The sequence below is a fragment of the Amia ocellicauda genome, chromosome 19 (genome assembly GCF_036373705.1).
Source record: "Amia ocellicauda isolate fAmiCal2 chromosome 19, fAmiCal2.hap1, whole genome shotgun sequence".
Lineage (NCBI taxonomy): Eukaryota > Metazoa > Chordata > Actinopteri > Amiiformes > Amiidae > Amia > Amia ocellicauda.
The window spans coordinates 15,251,420-15,257,419 of NC_089868.1; positions in this window are offsets into that span (position 1 = coordinate 15,251,420).

A 6,000-nucleotide genomic window follows, 5' to 3' on the forward strand; every position below is an offset into this window, starting at 1 on the left:
GTTGTACCCTGTGCAGCCTGGAGTACATTCTGTGATGAGGAAAGAGCAATTGTTGTTAGTTAATGCGCTAAAACTTTCAAAATACTATCAGTGTAAGGCATGTGGCTTGTGTTGACAGTAAATAACACACCATTATAGAAAGTGTGTGAAATCACAGGCGGGTAAGATATGGCCACAGTGGGCAGGTGGCTCTTATTTAAAGAAGATCCTTGACCTGCACATGTTTGTGGCTGGACCTGGGGGGTTGTGAGGCAATCCGTACAGACAGGTGGTCTTTCTATATAGGTGGCCCCCTGTGACAAGCTGCCCTGTGATCCAGGCTATGAAGGATGGACAGTTGAGTAAGGGATGGGCAGTAGTCTTAAGGCATTGGGTTCAGTCGGACAGAGGTTCTTTTTCTTTTGGAAATCTGCGCTCCTGACACATAGCCACAGTCCACCTTTCTCTCATCTCTCTGCTACATATCAAGAAGAAGGGTTTCCAAAAATAAATAAATGGAAAAGTAGGAACAAAATAGCCTGAAACTGATGCCCCTGTTCTGTGTATGTGGGGGAGTGGGATCCGGTTTCAACAAAATGGGCCAGGCGAAGGTTGATGGGCACAGTTTCTTCAAAAGCATGAAAAAACACAATGAGATTATGAAACAGAAGGGATCTCAGCAGCTGCTGGGATAATTGGGCATTGGGGGACTTTTTTGCAAATGGCCTCAGCTATTTAAAAGACTTGTGGAGATGTGTATCCGCTATTAAAACTGTGCCAGAAACACCAGCAGCCACACACTGGCGTCAGACCTTGCTTATTGTTATTTTCAGGGTCTGCAAAGGTAGGGTTGACTTACAGCCCCCTTGTGACCCAGTAGTTAAGGACTAAATTAAGAATTGCTGAAAGTAGGTCCTCACACCCTGCACCGTGCTACCCTTCGGGGCATGTATGCACTAGCTCTGTAGCTCATGCCTCTGCTGTGTCAATGTGCGTGATCGCCAGACAACCCGAGAGCAGCTGTGTGCTTGTGTCTGCACACCTTCACGGGCCGTTCCTTTTATTTCCTGTGACAGGCGTTCTGTCTCTTTCCTCTGTGTGTTTGCGCAGGGGATGCAGTTTTTCCTTCTGGGGGAGTGAATTTGCTAATCCTCCCCACTGAAATAAAAACTCCTCGTAAACATGCAATGTGGGAAAATCCACAGATGGAATGTAATAGCTTCTCTCGGTTCATTTACTTTGCTAAAAATCCTCTGTGCCTCAAAGTCAAATAACTTATTGTTTATCCCCCTTACTTTCACTTCATGGGCAGTTCCTGTTACTTTAGAAATCATAAATTACCATGAAGTGATAGGCTATAAGATTGAGCAAAATAAGAGAGAAACTGATTTTCAAATATTGCTGTTGAGTCGTTATTTAAAGATAAATAATCAACAGTAATGTGATTATAAATGAGCCAGATGGGACAATGCCGTCTCAGGTTTCACTGACAAACACCTGTTTGCTTTTGATTTATAATTCCTTTTTCTTCCGAGTCCAAAATATTTAACACTTCAAGTGTTTCCATGAAGAGATTGGGAGAGATTGTCTCTTTGACGTACTCCTTTGTAGATCTTTTTTTTTTTTTTTTTTTGTCTTCACTGTCTTGGCGTAGTTGGACTGTTGATCTGGCATTGTTAATGTATTTAATATGATTTATGTATGTTTCCTTAATGTTTTGATAACTGAGTTTGTATTGAATCAAATGCTTTTTATATCTTGAATCAAAAGAAGATTAAAATTGGACAGAGTACATTTGGAAGAAATGGCATGCTATTGAAATGAAATCTACCCATCTGTCTGAAGAGAAAAGTATTTGATCGATGCGTACTACTAGTGCTCACCCATGGCTCTGAAACCACTAAACTAAACTAAAAAATGATGCAGAGACTGCAAACTCAAAAAAGCATGGAAAGATGTATGTTAGGAATAACAAGAAGGAGCAGAAAAATGAATAAATGGATCAGAGAACAAACATATGTGGCATCATTGAAGTATCTGACTATTTTATTTGCATATCTTGGGTAGCCTATACCCAGAATATCAGATGTTGTCCCTGTAAGAAATAAAACTTGATATTACCTTTCATAAAACAGAGTGTATCCACAAATTACTGAAGGCTACCACAATCACTTTGTGTCGTTACTACAGTGTTATAAATTATGTTAGTCTAAAACCTGTTTAAATGGGAGAAGGCCCTTTTTAGAAAGAGAACTTTAGACAACTAATTTACAGCTGGTGCTTGCGCTGGAATAAAGGGAGGGCTTTCAAGTCATAAAACAGAATAAAAACATTTTAGAGCAAAGGGCACCTGGGAGAATAATTAAGGCTAAGACAGAACAAGTCCAGCGGGGAGACGGGTCCATGTCAGGCCGGCAGGATGAAATCGTAGATGCACTCTGGGATCCCATGGTCTTAAAACTGTCCCTCACATCTGGATCAAGCATTCACTTCCCGTTTGGCTCAGGACTGGGTCTTGCTTTGGTCCAAAGTTCCCCTTCCACATCTGGAGACCCACATGCAGCAGACGTGCAGGTGAGAGATGAGGAGGTCTGTGTATGAGTGTGTTTGGGGGGTTTTAAATCACCCGCTCCAGCTCTCTTCAAAAAGAGCCCAACAAGGCCCAAATACCACGCCTATCCATAATTTGGTCATCACTTGGGTTTTAGTGCATTTTCTTTGTGTGTATGTAACTGGTTTTAGGAGATTGTTGTTCAGTTATCCAGTGCTGAAGTTGGAAAATTATCTTCAGAATTCACAGAACTGAATTAACTTTATCTTTGCTTTGTATCAATGTTTTCATTGAAATTTAACCAAATCTACATTAAAACAAATTCCCCTGAAATATTTCAAAGCTTTTTTTTTTTTTTTTTCTCTTGAGCAGCTCTTTGTTTTGTTTTAAACTTCTAAAATATGCACCGAACAAATGGCTGGAACCGAGAACTGTGTATCCAAACCATCAGAGTGAAGTGACCGGCTCATTCCTCTCCAAAACCAACAGGCATGACTTGTTGTGCTTCAGTGAATGAGTAACTCGCTGTATATTCCCCAGACCTCCTGTCATGGCTGCCCTGAATCGCACACCTGACAAGCCCCACTGCTTCTTCTCGCTGGTTCCACTTTTGTTTGTCAGATACAACTTTTGGGGTAACTGGGTGAATGGTCAGAACTTGAGTAGTTTGTGGTGGGCTGTATTTGGCTGGCATGGATTTGGGTATCAGTTTGAACCGCATGTTGAGCTCTAATTAGCTTGTATTCAAATTTTGACTAACCCATTAGGTTAGCACATGTACCTAATCTTATTATGCTTAGTTTGGCCTTTAACCAATGAAAGTCTGCAGACAAACCTAGATAGCTTTGTTCCGCTGCTCGAGTCTGCTTATCCCCTCACTACCTTTCCCATTGAATTAACAACTGTTTATAACCACATCGCACCGAGGTCCTGCTCGCACAGCATGATTAGAAAAGGGCTGTCGCACACTGCTTACTCTTTGATCCGCAATTAACCGCTTATCTGCGTGGTTTCTCTTTCGATCCGCGTTATTGTCACACTTTGCCTGGCCCTCTGTCTCCACGAAGAGCGAGAAGATTCTTTATTATTTAGGTCTATCTTTACATTTATTTACATATTTGAAATCAATATTGATGCCTAAATATTTCCAAAGAGGTAAAATGAAATAAAACTTTTCCTTGAACATAATAGTTTTAGTTACATAAGTGTGTTTATAAACTGTGATACATATGATTTAATATCACACTCAAAGCTGTATGTATGAATAGATGACGTGTATGTGACTATATTGTTGTGGCTGTACAGTATGTATTTAAAGGCAGATACTATTACCTTTCACATAACTGATAGGCAAGTGAGGCCATGTTTGAAGTGGCTTTAAATAGCTCAATGTTTGAAGTAAAGGGAGAGATGTTTGCGGTGTGGCCTGTTTGTCCATGGATTCAAACGGGCTGTTTTGGAAACTCTCTAGGGATCTCTGAGGAAACTAGCCTTGCTGCATCGCAAGTGTCCGACTGGAGCCCCACTGCTGGAATGCCAGGCCTCGCAGGAATTCCCCCTGCCAACCGCCTTCACCACAGGAGCCTGATACCGGGCCCAGCAGGAGGACATACCCCCCGACCACCCAGAGCAGGGACTCGGAGCGGCCTTGTTCACTCACACAGCAGAGGCAGGCCGGACCAGCGACGGCCAGAAACCAACACAGGTGGAAAGTGGTTCAGAAACTATAAAGATTTGAGAGGTCACGAAGTCGCACAAAATGCTCTAAAGCATGTCCATTTATAGTCTTTAAATACTCGAGTCTGAATTAACGACTGTTACCTCTTCCTGTGGTCCGATGTTTAAAGATGTACTTTTATGATGATTCCATTAGTCTGAAAGTCTGAAAGTACAACTGTTTAAGCAGTTATAACTGAGGAATACATCTCACTGGCAAAATGTGAAATGAAATCTGTTCAGATGCCCCTTTTTTTCTGTGAGGCAGCAACATGCTTTGTGACTGAAATCCATAATCCTAGTCTACAGGGATTGCAGTCCTAATGCCAGCACACAAGGGAGTTCGAGGAGTGTGTTTATGGAGACGCTTCTTCAGGGATGAGTCGGTGACAGCCCACCCTCGCTGACTGAGGTTTGTGTCTTGTTGCCTGGCCAGGACATGACAAGTTCTTCTGCACTGAATCGCTTTCCATCTTTTCATGCGTTCTCTCTAGTGTGCAAATGCTTAAATATGCACCTGTTTCCTGTGAGCAGGTTTGTCCCATTGTCCGCCTCCCCTCCCTGCCCAGTGGTTTGGAAGGACACCTGTTGAGAAGCGAGATGCATCCTTCAGCTGCCCTGCAACCCTACATTTCACACACAGGCAGTGCATACTGTGTAAGTATCATATCAGAAAAACTCTCAATACCGTAACAAATTCTAATTGAATAATTTCCATATAAATGAAAAGGGCAGTTTTTGTTACGTACTTCAGCGAACCCTGAAATATGTATTTTTAAAAGAGCATTGTTATGACCATGCCATTATATTTGCAAGTCTACACACACACACTGTAGTTATATTTTTGTTCTTCACAACACTGTGATGGAACGGGCTTTATTAAAATTCTTCTTTGGAAGCCTCGTTATCTCTCCCATCACGAGATAAAAGGCTAATCTGTCCGAGCTGAGTCTTTGTACAGTGGCAGTCTGTAAGGAGAGCTTTTTAGGTCTCCACTCTGGTGAAGCCGCTCAAGTGGTTTTCAAAGAATCTATAAAATTAAAAAAACAACAGTAGTCTTTAATCATATGATACAATGATTGCTTTCTTTAATAATGGAAAATATCCCGCATGACAAATGCAAAAAAACATCTGTCACCTAATCTCTGCTTCTTTATGTAATAATGTTCTTGTTGACCTCTTAACTCATCTCATAACTGACTACATTTGACCCTATTTTTTTAATGCAAAGCATGTTTTTGGATTGCTCACACTTCAGGGACTTAATGTCCCTCACGTTATTAATTAAAGTAAATCAATGAATGGTTTGTTTTTTCAGCTGAATTATTTATGCCTAGAAATACATCATCCTGGCAGCAGCAAAGTCTTATTTAAGTGTGTTTTTTAATAAAATTGTCAAAGTCGTCAATCATGTGGAGGGGAGGGGATTTGTTGGCATGAATGCTATTTTGTTTTTGTTTTTTTTAATTCTGAATAGCAAATTATTTTTCATACAATTTCAGGTTTCCAATCACGGACAGATTGAGAATGGCAACAACCCTCATTGGTAACCCCTCAAACTCGCAGGCAGCCCACCGATCAGGACGAGAACTTTCCGTCTGACTCCAGCTCTCCCTGCCCCAGCAACTCTTAGCTCATAGCACTCCCACCCACAGTCTGCAGTGGCACGGCCCTGATTCAAACCAGCGATTTCCAGGCTATAGGCCACTTCCTGCACTCTTAAGCAGAGGCTTTTACAGATGAGCCGCTAGGGA